At 43.3% G+C, this 20,483-nt stretch overlaps 1 protein-coding gene and 1 non-coding gene across 2 annotated transcripts in view; both read right to left on the bottom strand.

Annotated features, from left to right (window-relative positions):
- The window catches only part of MYLK (myosin light chain kinase), a 206,873-nt gene that overhangs the window by 152,012 nt on the left and 34,378 nt on the right, over positions 1-20,483 (bottom strand).
- Positions 17,876-18,010, bottom strand: LOC130036387 (small nucleolar RNA SNORA84). The gene has a single exon (XR_008794417.1). It is a non-coding gene; the product is annotated as a small nucleolar RNA SNORA84 (small nucleolar RNA).

The raw sequence follows: 20,483 nt of genomic DNA, 5'->3' as shown, positions 1-20,483 counted from the left end.
TCCCTGGCAGAAGCATGGTGCAGGGTAGCTACTCCCCAAACAACACACGAACCCCTGGCACTCGCCCTGCCCCCCGCCCCCCCCCCAGCAGGTGCCAAACACCACACCCATCTTGAACTGGCCACAGGTTCTACTGGGACTATGTGATCACACCAGTAAACAGAGAATGTGAGGTCATTTTGTTTAAGGCAAAAGTGGGCTACAGGGACCCCCGGGACCCTAAGCCCAAGAACCACTTGACCTGGCCTCAGTAGCTTAATTTCTAACCGCTGGGCTCTCCAGGAGAAAGATCTATGCGATCTGAAGAAAAACCCGAGTATGAACCATGATGAACAGACAGTGCTACAGTGCTACAGCGCTCTCCAGGAGGCCCCTGAGCCAGCATCTGCTCTCTGCACACCTCACCCTGAAGTCTGTTTTGCTCAGACTCTCGGCCATGGGGAGGGGTGCTTGGGGAGCAGGTGGGGCTTTGGCAGCAGGACCCCCTCCTGCTCCAGTATGGCTCTGAAAGTCCCACATGTAAGTGAGATTGTCCAGGGTTTGCTTGGCAGGGAATATCTGGCCCATGGAGCAGAGACCAGCTCTGGGCTGAGAGTCCCTCATGTCCCGGCTGCACCAGAGAATCCAGACAAGGAATGAAAAGTTGCTCCCTGGGCATGGCAGTCCATCAGGCAGCACAAAAAGACAAGCCAACACTCCTGAACATGCTTTTCTTCTCACCAAGACAACGCATACAAGGTTAACACGCCCATTGGTACGTTTAGTCAAAACAGCAGCGGAAGCAGATCTGTGCCCTGACCCTCTCACCCCAGTTTGTGCTGGAGGCTATACTCAACGTTTCCTGCCATTTCTTCCAGCAGTTTCTGCCATAACTTTAAACAAAAGTCTTAAAACAACTACAACTGTATTCATTTTAATTTCAATCATTTTTTCTCAACTTTTTTTTCTTTGTATGGAATAAGTACTTTCCGCTCTCAAATCTTCCCCCATACACAAACCCTTCTCCTACCCTCAAAAATTGCATTACAATTTTCATGCTAACATATACAGTGCTTGTTTCAATTTAACTCTGCTCACTGCTAAACTACTTGGCATATTACAATTAAATTTATCAAACTTTTGTTTTTTCGCAGAGTCAGTTATTGCTGATTTCCTAGTTGGTTAGTTGATCTCTTTGTTTTCCTTTTTTTTCTATTTAAAGTTTTTTCTACTTAAACTTTTTAAAATTAAAAAAAAATTTTATTAGTGAAACACCATGAGGCACAGTTGTAGACTTACAAATTTTTGTGCTTGGGTTTCAGTTAGACAATGATAAAGCACCCAACCCTCCACCAGTGCCCATTTTCCACCACCATGGATCCCAGTATTCCTCCCACACCCCATCCCCCCATCCTGCCTCTGTGGCAGGGCATTCCCTTTTGTTCTCTCTCTCTCTCTCTCTCTCTCTCTCTCTCTCTCTCTCTCTCCTTTTGGGTGTTGTGGTTTGCAAAAGATCAAAATGGATTAAAGACCTCAAACTCAGACCAGAATCCATAAAGTTCATTGAAGACAAAGTTGGCAAAACCCTCCATGATATTGAAACTAATGGTATCTTCAAAGATGTCATGCCACTGGCCAAGCAAGTGAAAACAGAGATAGACAAATGGGACTATCTTAAAATCACTTAATCACTTAATCACTTAATCCCCGTTATTCATCGATTTATTCGAGCGGGTGCCATTCATCCCGGTTGCGTGCTAGCGTAGCCCAATGGTATCTGTTCTGTATCTTAAAATAATTAAACATTTTTAAGGGCTAGAACAATAGCACAGCAGGTAGGGCGTTTACCTCGCACGCAGCCGACCTGGGTTTGATTCCTCTACCCCTCTCGGAGAGCCTGGCAAGCTACTGAGAGTATCTCGCCTGCACGGCACAGCCTGGCAAGCTCCCCATGATACATTTGATATGCCAAACACAGTAACAACAAGTCTCACGATGGAGACGTTACTGGGCCCGCTCGAGAAAATCGATAAACAACGGGAGGACAGTGACAGTGACAGACAAACTGTGTTCCAGCACCAATCCCACCACCAGTGTCTTGTCTTCGTCCCTCCACCAGGTTCCCGGGCTCTCTCCCACCCTCCCACCTGCCACCTTAACAGACGCACTTTTAATTTTGGTTGTTGAAGTTTAAATGTTTTGTTCTCACTGCCATTGACTGTCTCGTCTGGATATTTAGCTCTATCACTCCTCCGATCCCCTTTGTCCCTGCTCCCTGTTGCTTTTCATCTATCTCTCCTTCCCTTTTCAATTTCTTTCTTTCTCAGCCCTTCTTCCTACACTCTGGAGTCAAGCATGATCTAGGCACCCCCCTTTCAAACACGCAGTTCTATATACCACATATAAGTGAGATTGTCCAGCACTTGTCCTTCTCCTGGCTCCCTTTATTCAGCACACACAATACCTTCCAGTTCCATCCACGTTGCAGCTAATCGCATGATTTCATCTTTCCGTAAAGCTGTGTCATATTGTATTACTTCTTAAATTTTTATTTTATTTTTTAAACAAACTCCACTTTCTCTAGAGAACTATAAAATTCTTCTCAGTAATGGTTCCACACATCAGATGATTCATCAATTGCTCTTCTATTTTTTCTCACTTGGATATTCTTCCTGGAACATTCTGTCACCCTTTCCCAGCCAAAACTGGAGACTTGCTAGGCCTGCTGCCTGGTGGTACCAGAACAAGCCTTCCCCATCACCTGGGAAATTTTTGTGTGATTGTTCCACGTTGGTTGAACACCTCCTTCTCCACTGGTTTCCTAAGATTGACCGGTTAAAAGTTTAAATAGAACATTTCTAAAATGTTAATATTCTACCTTTCTATACTTAGAGTTTGTCTGCAAATTAAATTCCAAAAGGAAATATTTTGGGGCTTTTGTTGTTGTTTTGGTTTGATTTTGGGGTCCACACCTAAGCAGCACTCAGGGCCGCTCCTGTCTATGTGCTCAGAGGTCACTCCCGGTGGTGCTCTGGGGACTGTGTGTGGTACCAAGGACTGAACCATGCTTAGTTAGCCACTGCAAGGCAAACACCTTAACCCCTGTACTATATCTTCAGTCCCAGGAACTCTTTTCTTCATTATTTTGAAGGTACTGTTTTATGGGGAGTTGAGTCAATGTTTCTGGCATCATGGTGGCCGATGAGAAGTAAAATGCCAAGTTGACCCTTTACACTGGACCTGGGGTGTGTAAGCGAGTGGGTGTGTGAGTTCTCTCTTCATCACTGATAGTTCTGGTGAGTGTGTGTGTGTGAGAGAGAGAGAGAGAGAGAGAGACATGGAGAGACAGAGAGAGAATAAGAATCTTCTCTTCATCCTTGAAAATCTAAAATGACACAATGGTTTGTTTTAGGGTGGGTCTTTATTTACTCACTGAGTTAGGAACTTGGTAGTAGGTTTTCAAATTTTATTTATTAAAATTTTTTTTATTGGCAATGCCTTTCTCTCAATTTTGAGGCATTCTTATGTTTCAACAATTCCCTCTCCTCTGCTTTTCTGACCGTAGAACTCCTCTGAGATGGTTTTTGGCTCACTAGACTCATCCCCTACACGGCTTCTCTTTCCTTGCTGATTTCCATCTTGTTGTTTGCTCCAGGAAAGATTCTCAATGTTTTCCCTCCAAATTTTCTATGGGGTTTATTATTTTGGTTATGATTAACTCCCCTCCCCCCATGCACACACAATGGTGTTTTTTGTTTTTGTTTTTTTAAAAACTGTATCTATCTTGAGGAGAAGCAACGCTTTCTCTGAGGGGCGGGCTTCTCTGAGGTTTTCTCTACTTTTCTCATTCTACGTGGCTCCTCTGTGTCTCTCATTAAAGAGACTTTCCCGAAACCCCCAGTGAGCCTTCACTGACTTTTTCATGCATGTAACTGTCACTGTCCTCCCGTTGTTCATTGATTTGCTCGAGCGGGGCCAGTAACGTCTCCATTGTGACACTTGTTACTGTGTTTGGCATATTAAATACGTCACGGGTAGCTTGCCAGGCTTTGGCGTGCAGGCGAGATACTCTCTGTAGCTTACCGGGCTCTCCGAGAGGGGCGAAGGAATCGAACCTGGGTCGGCCGCGTGCAAGGCAAATGCCCTACTCACTGTGCAGTCACTCCAGCCCTTTCATGCATGTGAGTGAAGAAATAAAAAATGTCCTGTTCCGTGTGGGGCTGTCTGCGATGTCAGGGGTAAAACTCTGGGCCACTGGTATCTGCAGTGCCTCTCTCCAGACGGTCAGTTGCCACAAAGAAAAATTTTCCAATTTCCTACTTCCCTGGTGGCGGTGATATGGTAACTTAATCTACCAGCACTTAGAAATCTGAGTAAGAAAAGGCCAAGAAGGAATTTGTTTTAATATGCTTTCACTTCTTTTTAAAAAATTATGTAGATTTTTTTCAGAGGAAAAAATGTATGACTGTTTTTCTCTTTTAAGAAAATTATTTCTTTAAGCTCCTCCACACTATCTCTCCACCACTACCCCCTTCTCCCTCTCCTCAAGTGGACCTTAGTTTTGATACCTAAAGATCTATTTCTAAATCTGTTTTGCCTGTTACCAATTTTACATCCTTATATCACACCCATAGATAAAATCATTCAAAACATGTCTTTTTTTCCTAACAAGTTATTCTACTTTACTTTGCTTTAAGAGCCCGGCAAGGTACCAAGAGTATCTCACCCACACAGCAAAGTTTTCAATATGCCAAACACAGTAACAACAAGTCTCAAAATGGAGACTTTACTGGGCCCCCTCAAGCAAATTGATGAACAATGGGAGGACAGAGTTTGTTTGTTTTACATCTTGTTGTAAAAGACATGTCTGTCTGTCTTTCTTCCTTCCTTCTTTCTTTCTTTCTTTCTTTCTTTCTTTCTTTCTTTCTTTCTCTCTCTTTCTTTCTCTCTCTCTTTCTCTCTCTCTCTCTCTCTCTCTCTCTCTCTCTCTCTCTCTCTCTCTCTTTCTTTCTTTCTTTCTTAGCTGACAGTGTCCACTGAATAACACTCCTTTGAATCACATCAATGTTTCTTTGCCTTTGTTTTTGCCACACCTCAGCAGAGTTGAGGACTGACTTTTGACTCTGTGCTCAGGGCTTACTCCGGGCTGTGCTCAGGGATCCCTCATGGCGGTGCACAGGAGAACATAGGCAGGTGCTGGGGATTGGAACTCAGCACTCACCCTCCCACTATTCTATCCTCTGGCCTTGAGCCTCATCGTTATTCAATCATCTTTTGATGAACACGTAGGTTCCCTTCATACATCTACTCCTGCACCTAACAGATGCAATAAACACTGAGGTGGATATATGTTATTTTTTGAATTATGAGTTCATATTCTTCAGATAAACACCCAGGAGTAGAAGTCCTACACCATACGGTAACTCTGCCTTTAGCGTCTCAGGAAAACTCTACTCTGTTTTCCAGAACAGCAATTCCCAGCAATTCCCAATAGCAGCAATTCACAGCACCAGTAGGTACAAGAGTGTGCCTGTTTACTCTGTACTCTGCCCAGCACTACTCCTCATTGCCTTTTAAAAAGTTATTATTTAACTGGGGCTGGAGTGATAGCACAGTGGGTAGGAGGTTTGCCTTGCACACGGCAAAGCAAACCTGGGTTCAATTCCCAGCATCCCATAGGGTACCCTGAGCCTTCCAGGAGTAATTCCTGAGTGCACAGCCAAGAGTAACCCCTGAGCATCACCAGGTGTGACCCAAAAAGCAGAAAAGAAACATTATTTAACTGACTCGACATGAGATATATGGTTATAAAGTTGTTCATGATTAAGTTTCAGTTGTACAACGTTCCCTTCACCAGTATATATTTCCCACCACCAATGTTTCCAGTTTCTCTTAGTGTGCCCCTCCACCCTGGCCACTCCTCAGCCTGCCTCTATGGCAGAAGACCGGCCAGCTGGCCTGCCTTCCTTCCTTCCTTCCTTCCTTCCTTCCTTCCTTCCTTCCTTCCTTCCTTCTTTCCTTCCTTCCTTCCTTCCTCCTTCCTTCTTTCCTCTCCTCCTCCTCTTCCTCTTCCTCATACTGTTACTGAAAGGATATGACAATGATAGTTGGAAATGATCACAAAATTGGTCTTTTGTCATGAGCCATTTTCATAGGTGTGAAATGAAACTTCATTGTGTCTCTTGCATTTCTCTGATGAGGTTTGTGTAATGCTTTTATTATGTATACTATTGGACATTTGTATATTTTCTTTGGAGTATTTATTAAAATATCCTGACCAGTTTTATTAATTTGGTTCTTTGTTTCTCTTAAGCTGTACTTTTTTTTTCTTTTTGGGTCACATCCGCATTGCACAGGGATTACTCCTGGCTCATATACTCAGGAATTACTCCTGGTAGTGCTCAGGGGACCATATGTGATGCTGGGAATTGAATCCGGGTCAGTTGTGTGCAAGGCAAACGCTCTACCCGCTGGACTATCGCTCCAGCCCTGTATGAGTTTTTTTAAAATATACTTTGGATGGGCTGGAGCGATAGCACAGTGAGTAGGGTGTTTGCCTTGCACGGCAGCCAACATGGCCGACCCGAGTTTGATTCCTTCGCCCCTCTCGGAGAGCCTGGTAAGCTACTAAAAGTTGTGTCTCTTGCATTTCTCTGATGAGGTTTGTGTAATGCTTTTATTATGTATACTATTGGACATTTGTATATTTTCTTTGGAGTATTTATTAAAATATCCTGACCAGTTTTATTAATTTGGTTCTTTGTTTCTCTTAAGCTGTACTTTTTTTTTCTTTTTGGGTCACATCCGCATTGCACAGGGATTACTCCTGGCTCATATACTCAGGAATTACTCCTGGTAGTGCTCAGGGGACCATATGTGATGCTGGGAATTGAATCCGGGTCAGTTGTGTGCAAGGCAAACGCTCTACCCGCTGGACTATCGCTCCAGCCCTGTATGAGTTTTTTTAAAATATACTTTGGATGGGCTGGAGCGATAGCACAGTGAGTAGGGTGTTTGCCTTGCACGGCAGCCAACATGGCCGACCCGAGTTTGATTCCTTCGCCCCTCTCGGAGAGCCTGGTAAGCTACTAAAAGTATCGTGCCCACACGGCAAAGCCTGGCAAGCTCCCCGAGATGTTTTTGATATGCCAAACACAGTAACAAGTCTCACAATGTTACTAGGCCCACTCAAGCAAATCGATGAACAACGGGAGGACAGTGACAGTGATATGCAATATAGTCTCCAAGTTAGTAGGCCATATTTCCATTCTGTTTATATTTTCTTCCACTAGACAAAGATTTTCTATTTAATGTAGTCCCAACTATTTACCTCTACTTCATTTCTCTTGATATTGGAGTAGAAGAAGTTCTAATATTAATGTCATGTATATTTCCACCTATGCTATATTCTATGTACTTTTGTGACGCGAGGGCCTTACATCTAGGTCCTCAATACATGTCAACGTTTTTTTCTTAACTTTGGAGTTAGAAGGTAGTTGAGCATCACTGCTTGTGGTAGACAGTCATCCTAACACCATTTGTTGGAGAGACTCTCCTTTCTTCACTGTATGGTCTTAGTTCCTTTGCTATAAATTAAACACTGATGAATGTGTGAGTTTATTTCTAGACTTTTGATTATATTTTATTGATCCATGGGCCAGGATCCAGAGATTATCACAACAAGCTCCCGGGAGAGCACAAGGCAGAGTCTCCTACCCTGTGCCTGAATATCCTCGCCAGGGCCCAAACAGCTGAAGACCTCCAGGCCCCAGCCAAGGCCATACTGAGGCCACTCTCCACACACTTGGATAAGCCTCAGGCATAACAGAACTAGCAGAGGAACCCAGGTTTGTGGGACCTGGGGCTGAGATCTCCAAGCCTGCACGGTTTGGGACTGGACCTGTCAGTAGCTACACAGTTACACCCTCCAACTGCCGTGTAACCCCAACAACGGCCAGGATCCAGAGATTATCACAACAAGCTCCTGGGAGCGCACGGCTGCAAATGCGGCTGCGCGACTATTTATTTACTTTTCTCTAAGTTTTCAGGGTACCTTTAAATATCCCACCCGCATGGCAGAGCCTGGCAAGCTATCCGTGGTCTATGCCAAATAGACCAAATTGATATGCCACATCCAGTAATAAATGGATCTCATTCCCCTATCCCTGCATAAGGCAGAGTTGAGAAGGATATGGAAGGAAAGGCTGATAAAATACCAAGGCAGAAATAGGCTGCCAAAACGAAGAAAAACAAAAATGATTGTCTGTACTTTTAATGCTCGTACGCTGGCATCTACTGCATCCATTGAAGACCTTATGGTACAAGCGCGAAAGGTCAAGTACGACATCATTGGTCTGACCGAAACGAGAAGACATCAATCACATCATGCCGTTTTCGACACTGGAGAAGAACTGTTCCTTGGAACATGTGATAAAAGAGGCGTCAGTGGTGTCGGTATCCTTGTCAACACAAACTTAGCCATGAGCATTGATTCATTCGAATGCCTAACAACCCAAATCGGACGATTACACTTGAATAGATGTGGCTCACTACCGGCAGTTTCTATCTTTGTTGTCTATGCACCAACATCCAGTTATGGTGAAAGAGAAACTGAGAAGTTCTACATGGAGCTGGAGAAGTTCTATAAAGATCACACCTTCTACAAGATCATTGTCGGTGATTTTAATGCCAAGATAGGACCAAGAAGATCAGTCGATGAACTCCACATCGGGACCCATGTCCTAAATGGAACGAACAGGGTGACAGACTGTCTGAGTTCATCATGTCAACCAAAACCTTCCATGGTAACTCACAGTTCCAAAAGGCTGAATCTAAACGTTGGACATGGGAGTCTCCCGATGGACGATTCCACAATGAAATAGACCACATCATATTCAATCAGCAGTTTTGCCTAACCGATGTTGCTGTTGTCCCAAAATTCCAAATGGGATCAGACCACCGTCTTCTTCATGCAAAATTCTACCTCACAGAACGAGGAGAAAAGAATGCAAGGTTTAAGAAGAGGACTCCCAGAACGACCACCAACTGGGAGCTCTTTGGCTCTGTTGCAGCAACATGGGAAAATGCCGTCATTGACAACATTGATGAGGAATACGATCGAATGATTCAACACATCCATGATTGTGCGAGGAATGCCAAGAGAAAGATAACCACAAAAAACCACCTTTCTTCGAACACTCTTGAACTTATTTGCCAACGTGGCTTGGCACATGCCTCAGGCAACCACAAGCGAACATCCAAACTGGCAAAACAGTACAGAGAAGCCATCAAGGATGACCTCAAAAACAGGAGAGCAGCAGTACTGGTAGATGCGGCAGAAGCTGGGAAAAGCATTTGTAAGGCCCGCCTGTCCTTCACCAACTACAAAACCAAGATGACTGCCCTCCGACATCATGATGGATCTATCACAGCTTCCAGAAGGGCAATGGAGAAGATTATTCATGACTTCTACTCAGATCTCTTTAATAGCCACGTCCACTTGCCCACATACCACATACCACATGATGGATATGTCATTCCCAATGTTCTCCCTTCCGAAATCCAACATGCCATCTCGTCGGTAAAGAAACAAAGAGCACCTGGCCCAGACAAGATCAGACCTGAACACCTGAAGAACTTACCATCAGTACTCATCAATACATTGGCTCGACTCTTCACACGCTACCTGTCTGAATGCAAGGTTCCATCCCAATGGAAAACTAGCAGGACTGTACTACTATACAAGAAGGGAGACATCCACGACATTGGCAACTATCGCCCAATCTGCCTATTGTCTGTCGTCTACAAACTGTTCACTCGAGTCATCCTGAATAGGATTAGCAGAACACTAGATGAAGGACAACCATGTGAACAAGCCGGATTCCAAAAAGGATTCAGTACCATCGACCATATCCACAAGATTACTAAGCTCATTGAGGTTTCTCGGTAGTACAAGATGCCGCTCTGTCTAACGTTCATTGATTTAAAGAAGGCCTTTGATTCTGTTGAGATGGAAGCGGTCATGGAAGCCCTAGCCAATCAGGGCGTACAAACTCAATACATCAGGATCCTTCGTGAGCTCTATTGCGGATTCACTACCAAGAAGTAATCATCCATATCAAGAGAGCGGTTCGGCAGGATGATACCATTTCACCAAAACTCTTCAGTGCCACCCTCGAGAACATCATGCGACGACTGGAATGGGAAAGCATGGGAGTGAAGATAGATGGTCGGCAACTACACCACCTCTGCTTTGCTGATGACATCGTTCTAATAACACCAAACATCAGCCAAGCGGCACAAATGCTAAACGACTTTGACCGTGAATGTGGAAAGGTCGGACTACAGCTGAATCTTATGAAGACAATGTTTATGAGAAACAGCCTTGTTCCTTGACGCTCCATTCGCTCTCAATGGAACGACCAACTCCGAATGCAACAGCTATGTGTACCTAGGTCGAGAAGTCAACATGACAAATGACCTGGCACCCGAGCTGCGCAGGAGAAAGAGAGTGGCTTGGAAAGCCTTCAAGAACGTCGAAGAAACAGCTAAGAGGACGAAGAACCCCCAGCTACGAGCACATCTCTTTGATTCCACTGTTCTTCCTGCATTAACATATGCCTCAGAGACCTGGACCCTATGAAAACAGGATGAGAACGCTATTCGGGTCTCTCAAAGAGGAATCGAAAGAGCTATGCTTGGAATATCACGATTCACTCAAATGAGAGATAGAATCCGGCGTTCTGATCTTCGTCAAAGCTTAAGAATCAGGGACGCTGTCTCATTTGCCAAGACATCAAAAATCAAATGGGCTGGACATGTAATGAGGTTTACAGACAACCGCTGGAATAGAGCCATTACTGACTGGATTCCACGGGACATCAAAAGATCACGTGGACGCCCACCTACAGGATGGTCAGACATCTTCGTCAAGACCCTGAATGATCGGTTTGAGGCTCTGCGTGTTCCTAGAATGAAGAGATACCATTGGGCTACGCTAGCACGCAACCGGGATGAATGGAGACGTTACTGGCACCCACTCGAGTAAATCGATGAATAACAGGGATTAAGTGATTAAGTGTGTTTATCTTTATTCTAATATTATGCAGTTTTAGTACTGTTACTTTATTTACTTATTTTTAATTGATACACAGCACAAAGTTGTTCATGATTGGTCTTTAGTCATACAATGTTCTATCACCCTTCCCTTCACTAGTGTACATTTCTCACCACCAATACTGTCACTTTTTCATATAGTTTGAAATCAGGTAACAAGATGCCTCTATTCTCTTTCCTCTTGCAGATCTGCTAGAAATGCTGCTGTGGGGTATATCCCCCCCGCTTTTCTGGGCCACACCCGGCAGTACTGAGGACTTAGTCCTGGTTCTGTGCTCAGGGGTCACTCCTGGATGGGCTTGAAGGACCATATGCCTCATCAGGGCTTGGACCCCAATTGAATTCATGCAGGGCAAACACCTTCCCCACTGTGCTAGTGCTCAAGCCCCCTGGGGATCATTCATAATTCATTGCAAACCTTAGAATCTGATTTCCTTACATTTTTTTTGGTATTTTTTTTGGGGGGGGAATTATATTAAATCTGTAATTCCTTTTGATTGGTTATTTTGACCATATTAATTCTCCCCTGTGTGGTAAGAGATCATTTTAATGATCTTTTTAATCACAATCATCTTTAATTCTATACTTTTGTTTATGTGTGCTTGGTTACTTTTATTTGGGGGGGGCATACCTGGCTGTGCTCAGGGCTCACTCCTGTCTTTGTGTTCAGGGATCACTCCTGGTGGGTGGGCTTGGGGGACCATAAACAGTGCCAGGGAGTGAACCTGGTTCTGCTGTGCAAGGCAAGCTCCTTACCTGTTGCCTTTCTTTCCAGCCTTTCTTTCTGTTCCATATGTTTTTAATAATAATATTTCATATGTTAATAATATTCTATATGCTTTTAATAATGTTATGAAATTTGTGTTATGTGTTATAAAGGTAAGAGCCTGGCAAGCTATCCGTGGTCTATGCCAAATAGACCAAATTGATATGCCAAATCCAGTAATAAATGGATCTCATTTCCCTAACCCTGAATATGCAGAGTCGAGAAGGATATGGAAGGAGAAACTGATAAAACACCAAGGCAGACATAGGCTGCCAAAACGCAGAAAAACAAAAATGATTGTCTGTACTTTTAATGCTCGTACGCTGGCATCTGCTGCATCCATTGAAGACCTTATGGTACAAGCACGAAAGATCAAGTACGACATCATTGGTCTGACCGAAACAAGAAGACATCAATCCCATCATGCTGTTTTCGACACTGGAGAAGAACTGTTCCTTGGAACATGTGATAAAAGAGGCGTTGGTGGTGTCGGTATCCTTGTCAACACAAACTTAGTCACAAGCATTGATTCATTTGAATGCCTAACAACCCGAATCGGACGATGACACTTGAATAAATGTGGCTCACTACCGGCAGTTTCTATCTTTGTTGTCTATGCACCAACATCCAGTTATGGTGAAAAAGAAACTGAGAAATTCTACATGGAGCTGGAGAAATTCTATAAAGAAGATCACACCTTCTACAAGATCATTGTCGGTGATTTTAATGCCAAGATAGGACCAAGAAGATCAGTCGATGAACTCCACATCGGAACCCATGGCCTAGAATGGAACGAACAGGGTGACAGACTGTCTGAGTTCATCATGTCAACCAAAACCTTCCATGGTAACTCACAATTCCAAAAGGCTGAATCTAAACGTTGGACATGGGAGTCTCCCGATGGACGGTTCCACAATGAAATAGACCACATCATATTCAATCAGCGGTTTTGCCTAACCTATGTTGCTGTTGTCCCAAAATTCCAAACGGGATCAGACCACCGTCTTCTTTGTGCAAAATTCTACCTCACAGAACGAGGAGAAAAGAATGCAAGGTTTAAGAAGAGGACTCCCAGAACAACCACCAACTGGGAACTCTTTGGCTCTGTTGCGGCAACATGGGAAGATGCCGTCATTGACAACATTGATGAGGAATACGATCGAATGATTCAGCACCTCCATGATTGTGCAAGGAATGCCAAGAGAGAGATAACCACAAAAAACCGTCTTTCTTCGAACACTCTTGAACTTATTCGCCAACGTGGCTTGGCACGTGCCTCAGGCAACCACAAGCAAACGTCCGAACTGGCAAAACAGTGCAGAAAAGCCATCAAGGATGACCTCAAAAACAGGAGAGCAGCAGTACTGGTAGATGCAGCAGAAGCTGGGAAAAACATTCGTAATGCCCGCCTGTCCTTCACCAACTACAAAACCAAGATGACTGCCCTCCGACATCATGATGGATCTATCACAGCTTCCAGAAGGGCAATGGAGAAGATTATTCATGACTTCTACTCAGATCTCTTTAATAGCCACATCCACTTGCCCACATACCACATACCACATGATGGATATGTCGTTCCCAATGTTCTCCCTTCCGAAATTCAACATGCCATCTCGTCGATAAAGAAACAAAAAGCACCTGGCCCAGACAAGATCAGACCTGAACACCTGAAGAACTTACCATCAGTACTCATCAATACATTGGCTCGACTCTTCACACGCTACCTGTCTGAATGCAAGGTTCCATCCCAGTGGAAAACCAGCAAGACTGTACTACTATACAAGAAAGGAGACATCCACGACATTGGCAACTATCGCCCAATCTGCCTATTGTCTGTCATCTACAAACTGTTCACTCGAGTCATCCTGAATAGGATTAGCAGAACACTAGATGAAGGACAACCATGTGAACAAGCTGGATTCCGAAAAGGATTCAGTACCATTGACCATATCCACACAATAACCAAGCTCATTGAGGTATCTCGGGAGTTCAAGATGCCGCTCTGTCTAACGTTCATTGATTTAAAGAAGGCCTTTGATTCTGTTGAGATGGAAGCGGTCATGGAAGCCCTAGCCAATCAGGGCGTACAAACTCAATACATCAGGATCCTTCGTGAGCTCTATTGCGGATTCACTACCAAGATCTCACCATTCTACAAAGATGTAATCATCCATATCAAGAGAGGGGTTCGGCAGGGTGATACCATTTCACCAAAACTCTTCAGTGCCACCCTCGAGAACATCATGCGACGACTAGAATGGGAAAACATGGGAGTGAAGATAGATGGTTGGCAACTACACCACCTCCGCTTTGCTGATGACATCGTTCTAATAACACCAAACATCAGCCAAGCGGCACAAATGCTGGCGGACTTTGACCGTGAGTGTGGAAAGGTAGGACTACAGCTGAATCTTACGAAGACAATGTTTATGAGAAACAGCCTTGTTCCTGACGCTCCATTCGCTCTCAGTGGAACCACCATCTCCGAATGCAACAGTTATATATACCTAGGTCGAGAAATCAACATGATGAATGACCTGGCACCTGAGTTGCGCAGGAGGAAGAGAGCGGCTTGGAATGCCTTCAAGAGCATTGAAGAAATAACTAAAAGGACAAAGAACCTCCAGCGACGAGCACATCTCTTTGATTCCACTATTCTTCCTGCATTAACATATGCCTCAGAGACCTGGACCCTACGAAAACAGGATGAGAACGCTATTCGGGTCTCTCAAAGAGGAATCGAAAGAACTATGCTTGGAATATCACGATTCACTCAAATGAGAGATAGAATCCGGAGTTCTGATCTTCGTCAACGCTCAAGAATCAGGGACGCTGTGTCATTTGCCAAGACATCAAAAATCAGATGGGCTGGACACGTAATGAGGTTTACAGACAACCGCTGGACTAGAGCCATTACTGATTGGATTCCACGAGACATCAAAAGATCACGTGGACGGCCACCTATAAGATGGTCAGACTTCTTCGTCAAGACCCTAAATGATCGGTTTGAGGCTCTACATGTTCCTAAAACGAACAGATACCATTGGGCTACGCTAGCACGCAACCGGGATGAATGGAGACGTTACTGGCACCCGCTCGAATAAATCGATGAATAACGGGGATTAAGTGATTAAGTGATTAAGTGAAGTTATAAAGGTCTCTCATCTACTTTGCTAAATTTATTCCTAAATATTTGATTCTTTGGGTAACAAGGAATGAACGTACCCATATTGTAAATGAAATAGCTTTCTTACTTTCCTCTTTGCCTCACTTATTTACATATAGGAAGACAACATATTTTTGTATATTGACTTTCTAATCTGATACTTTCTGTACTTGCTTATTGATTCTAATAGTTTTATAAATATAGATTTTAGGGTTTTCTAGATATACTATCACAGAGTTTACAAGTAATGATAGGTTTGCTTCTTTTTATTTATTTATTTATAAAAAGAAGCCAATTTATTTATTTATTTCCCTTTTTTTGGGTCACACCCAGAAATGCTCAGGGGTTACTCCTGGCTTTGCATCAGGAATTACTCCTGGCAGTGCTTGGGGGACCATATGGGATGCCGGGGATCAAACCTGGGTCGGCTGCATGCAAGGCAAACGCCCTACCCACTGTGCTATCACTCTGGCCCCGGTTTGCTTCTTTTTAAACCCATTTTTTTCTCCCTTTTCTTCCTTTGGTAGTTGTAGCTACTGTGATGCCCAGGTATTGAAAACTTGGTTGCAGTGCTAGTGTATACAGCAGTGTGGTGCCAGAGATTACCACAGTAATGCCAGTGATCACCGTATAGTATGGAGAGGTGCAGAGATTGAACACTCAACCATGTAACAACCATGTAACACTCAACCATGTAAGCAAGGGAGACATTCTGCCACTGAGTCATATCCTAGGGCTCTCCTTTTATTTCCTACTGATGTCTGAGTGCTCTAGATAAGACCTCTGAAACAAAATTGATTAAAGTGGTGACAGTAAATAGCCTTATCTTGCCCCTGATTTTAAAGAAGTTTTCAATTCTGAATTTGATATTAGTTGTGAGTGTATAGTAAATGCCCCTAATTATGCTGATAAATTTCTTCCATCCCTAGTGAATTCAGAGTTTTGATAAAAAATAAGTGCTAAATATTTTTTAAAATCTTCTCTGTATTTATTGATCATTGTTGCTTTTCCTTTGATTGATGTGTAGTACATAGATTGACTTGTTTATGTCAAACCAACCTTGCATGTATAGAATAAATTCCATGAGGTTGTGACACATGGTACTCCTGATGCATTGTTAGATTACATTTCCTAGCATTTTGTATAACATTTTGCGTGTGTGTTCATCAGAGATATTGGGCTCCAGTTTTCTCTTCTTTCTCTTTCCCTCTCTTACTCTATCCCTTCCTCCCTCCTTTATCTCTCCTCTCTCTCTCTCTCTCTCTCTCTATATATATATATATATATATATATATATATATATATCTCCACCTCACAATGCTCAGGGGTTACTCCTGGCTCTTAACTCAGGGATCACTCCTGGTGGACTCCAAGGACCATATGGGGTGACGGAATTCAAACACTGTCAGCCATGTACAAGCCAAGTCCCCTCCCCACTGTACTATCCATCACTCCTGCCTTTTTACTTTTTCTGGATTTAATTTTTTTTATTTTCTGAAAGAGAAATCAAATTTATTAGTCTAAGAAAAAGGAGTCACAGACTTGGACGAGCCTCATCTATGAGCGAATCTGCTGAAAAACCCAGGTATGCCAGTTTTGTGACTGAAATCTCCAGGTTAGCACAGAGCTGAGAATAGGGTGTCCCTGTACTTCCTTGAACCTGGCAGTCTTGAACCTCGAGCTGCCTCTGGGGACATGTAAGTTCATTAATGGCCATGATTTAGAGATGCACAAATAAACCTTGGAAGAGAGCAACAAGCTGCGGAGATGCCTCTGGACCCTGAGCCAGGCTGTCTTCTCAGGGACAACCTGGAGGGGGGCAGGTAAGTCCCACCACCTTCCCTAACAAAGCCTTGGCAGCCAAAACCCTCCAGAACTCAATAGCCAGACAAGCCTCATCCATGACTGAATCTGCTGAAAAACCCAGGTATGCAGGCTTTGTGACTGAAATCTCTAGCCTCCACAGAGTCAGGAATGGGTGACCTTCCCTATCTCCCCCATCTTTCTCATGCCTGGCAGTCATGCCCACAAGCTGCTCTGGGGACATATAAGCTCATTAATTGCCATGATCCAGAGACGCACAAAGAAACCTTGGAAGAGAGAAACAAACTGCATAGATGTCTCTGGAGCCCAAAGTCACCATCCAGTTGATATTTTGATTCTAGTTTTATCACCCTATTTAAAATCTTTGAATTCCTGGAGTGTGTGGCCACATTCATGGCCACATGACATCTCATATTCTACGTCCCTGATGTACCAATAGTAGCACATCACACTTGATGGGGTGTAAAGTAGAAGGCAATCTCAATTAATATATATATATATATGTACATTAGCACACAAGGCTCAACCATTAACAACATGATAGTAATCTCTTATACAAGAGCTTACTGACTCCAGGATAAGATACAACAATCTTCACACTCTTTCCTCTAAGGAAACTTTTTGGATCATTTTTTGTGGAATATTTATAGCAAGCAATACAAAATAAGTTATTTAGGTCTTTAGGGTAGGTTTTGAGGGTTGGGGTGGAAAAATTTGAAATATGGTGGTGGGAAGGTGTAATGGTGGAGGAATTGGTGTTGGAATACTGAATTAAATTATTGTGAACAATTTTATAAAAATAAAATAAAAAGAAAGAGGTGTCACAGGAGACTGGAAAGTATACAGGGGGCAGGGCTTGTTTTGCATGTGATGGCCCAGGTTGCATTCCTGGAAACACAGGTGGTAGCTACGAGGGGTGATTCCAGAGCATAGTTAACCCTAAGCCCCAACTGGTGTGGCTAAGATACAAACATTAGGTATAACAGAGTGCCATCCAATAACATGAGTGTATATGTTACTGTTCATGTCTCAGTGACCAGGCTATGGAGGCTGATGAGGAAGAACAGCCCCAGGCATACATCACAGGATCACTGCGTCCCTCTGTCCATTGAGAGCTAGATGTGACAGAATCACAGTGGCCCCTCTGTCCACTGGGAGCTGGACGTGACATAATCACTGTGGCCCTTCCACCTACAGAGAGCTGGATATGAAGGCAGAGTGTTTATGGCTAGTTTGTATCAGAATAATGTTGGACTCATAAAATGTCTGTGGAAGTAGAGTTTGAGGAGATAAGGTTTAACTAAATTTTTTTCACAGTTTGGTAATTTCACCAATAAAGATACATAGTTCAGAGCTCTCTGGAAATGTTTTGACTACTGTTTAAATATTCATATAAGTTTTTTTCCCTTTTCTCTAGGTTATATTTGTGTAAAAATTTATTTCTTTATATTATCAAACATGTTGGCATATAGTTGATCACAGTTATTTCTTATAATTCTTTGCATTTTTATGGTACCTGTTACAATTTCTCCTCTTTAACTTCTGATTGTTTATTATTAAGTTTTCCCTTCTTTGTAATCTTAAAGAATTATTGATTCTGGCTGCTTCTCCCAGAAGGGAGCATAAAATGAGGCCCCCATAACCATGCTACCAGACTCCGTGCCAGGCTGTTTTTACTCAGGGCATCCCAGAGTGGGGCAGGTGAGAGCCCTCCCTGCCCCAAGGGACCCAGCTCCGGCAGCCCGACCTTCACAACCCAACCACCGCCACATTCCAGGCCGCTTTCCACACACTCAGGCCAAGCTTCACATATGAGTAAACATACTCCTGAATACATCATAAGACACTCCCTACCCATTTTCCATAATTGCCACACCATATCTGATGGGGTTCAGACAGTAGACAACAAATCATAGATGGATATATATATGCACACACACACACACACACACACATATATATATATATTTGACATAATTACCAAAGCTCACATCACCCAGACTTTAACATGTTAGTGATAGCCCATAGAATGTCTTAATGGCTCCTGCCAAAATAGAACAACCTTCATACTGTTTTCTATGTGAACACTTTTTTTTAAGCATGTTCAGCAGTTCTTCATAACTGACAATACAAAATATATTCTTTCGTTTGTGCTTTGGGACGGAGATTGGGGCTTGGGATGGAAACATCCTGAATTTGGTGGTGGGAAGGTGTAATGGTGGTGGGATTGGTGTTTGAATATTAAATGTAATCAAATATTGTAGAAGTAACTTATAAAATAAAAAAATTTAAAAAAATAAATAAAAAGAAAAATTCATGGGTATACCAGTGGGGGAGGGGGGAAGAATTATTGATTTTATTTATCTTTTTGATAAACAAATTTTTTTTGTTTTTTTCCCCTTTCTGTGTTCTGATTCTTAGTATTTTTATACCATGTTTTTTGTTGTTGCTATTTGCACAGTGGGTAGGGTGTTTGCCGTGCACGCGGCCAACCCAGTCAACCCAAGTTTGATTCCTCTGCCCCTCTCAGAGAGCCCGGCAAGCTACCATGAGTATCTCGCCCGCAAGGCAAAGCCTGGCAAGCTGCCTGTGATGCCAAACGCAATAACAAGTCTCACAATGTTACTGGGCCCGCTCGAGCAAATCGATAAACAATGGGAAGACAGTGACAGTGACAGTGATTGTAGTTTTTACCTGCTGCTTTAACTATAAGGCTAAATTACTTATTTGTGATTTTTTCCTGTTCTTTATGAAGGTCTTCATGGCTAGCGATTTCATTTTTAATATTGCTTTTGCTGCACCCCATCAATTATGATAACATGTCTTTATTTTCATTTGTCTCCATATATTTTTAAATTTATGCTTTCGTTTCCACTGACCAGTGGTTACAGAGAAGGGTACCTCCTGGCCTGATTCTGCACCTGGCTCTCACCTTGTACCTTCTGCTGATGTGCTGAGAGCTGGTTGGGTTCAGGCTCCCCCAGAAACCCTTCAGTCTCTGAGGGTGTCTGGGAGAGCAGCGACCTGACACATGGAGGCAGGAAGGGGTCCAGGGCAATTGCTCTTGACTAAGCTTTTCACCAATCCTCCAGGGTTTATTTATTTGTTAGTTCTGGGGGGCCACACCCATCATGCTCAGGTCCTATTCCTGGCTCTGTACTCAGGGATCAATCCTGTAGGTCTCAGGACCTCTATGGGGCGATAGGGATTGAATCCAGATCTGCTGTGCACAAGGCATGTGTCCTACCTGCTCGACTAGCAGCTTTCCAGCCCCTCCTCCAGGTTTTAGCTCCGCTCCACAACCTGAGCTCTGAAAACATTTGATTCCACCAATTCCTCTGCCTTTTCAAAAACTTTTAGGCACAGGCCTGGTTATATTATATTGTCATCCACTAACCAAACTACATGCAAAAGCCAACAGAGAAAGCTGAAATTCAAGTCAACCAATAATCTATTTACTTTCTATTGTCTGTCGATCCATTGACCACTGCTTCTCTGCCCTTGGAATTTTATCAGTTTTTATTTTCCTTTAAAAACACTCAGTTGAGGGGCTGGGCAGATAGTACAATGGATGAGGCAGTAGCCTTGCATGCAGCCAACCCAGGTTCAATCCCTGGCATCCCATATGGT

This window comes from Sorex fumeus, unplaced genomic scaffold, assembly GCF_029834395.1.
Source record: "Sorex fumeus unplaced genomic scaffold, SorFum_2.1 ptg000063l, whole genome shotgun sequence".
Taxonomy (NCBI): domain Eukaryota; kingdom Metazoa; phylum Chordata; class Mammalia; order Eulipotyphla; family Soricidae; genus Sorex; species Sorex fumeus.
This window is presented reverse-complemented; position numbering and strand designations above follow the sequence as displayed.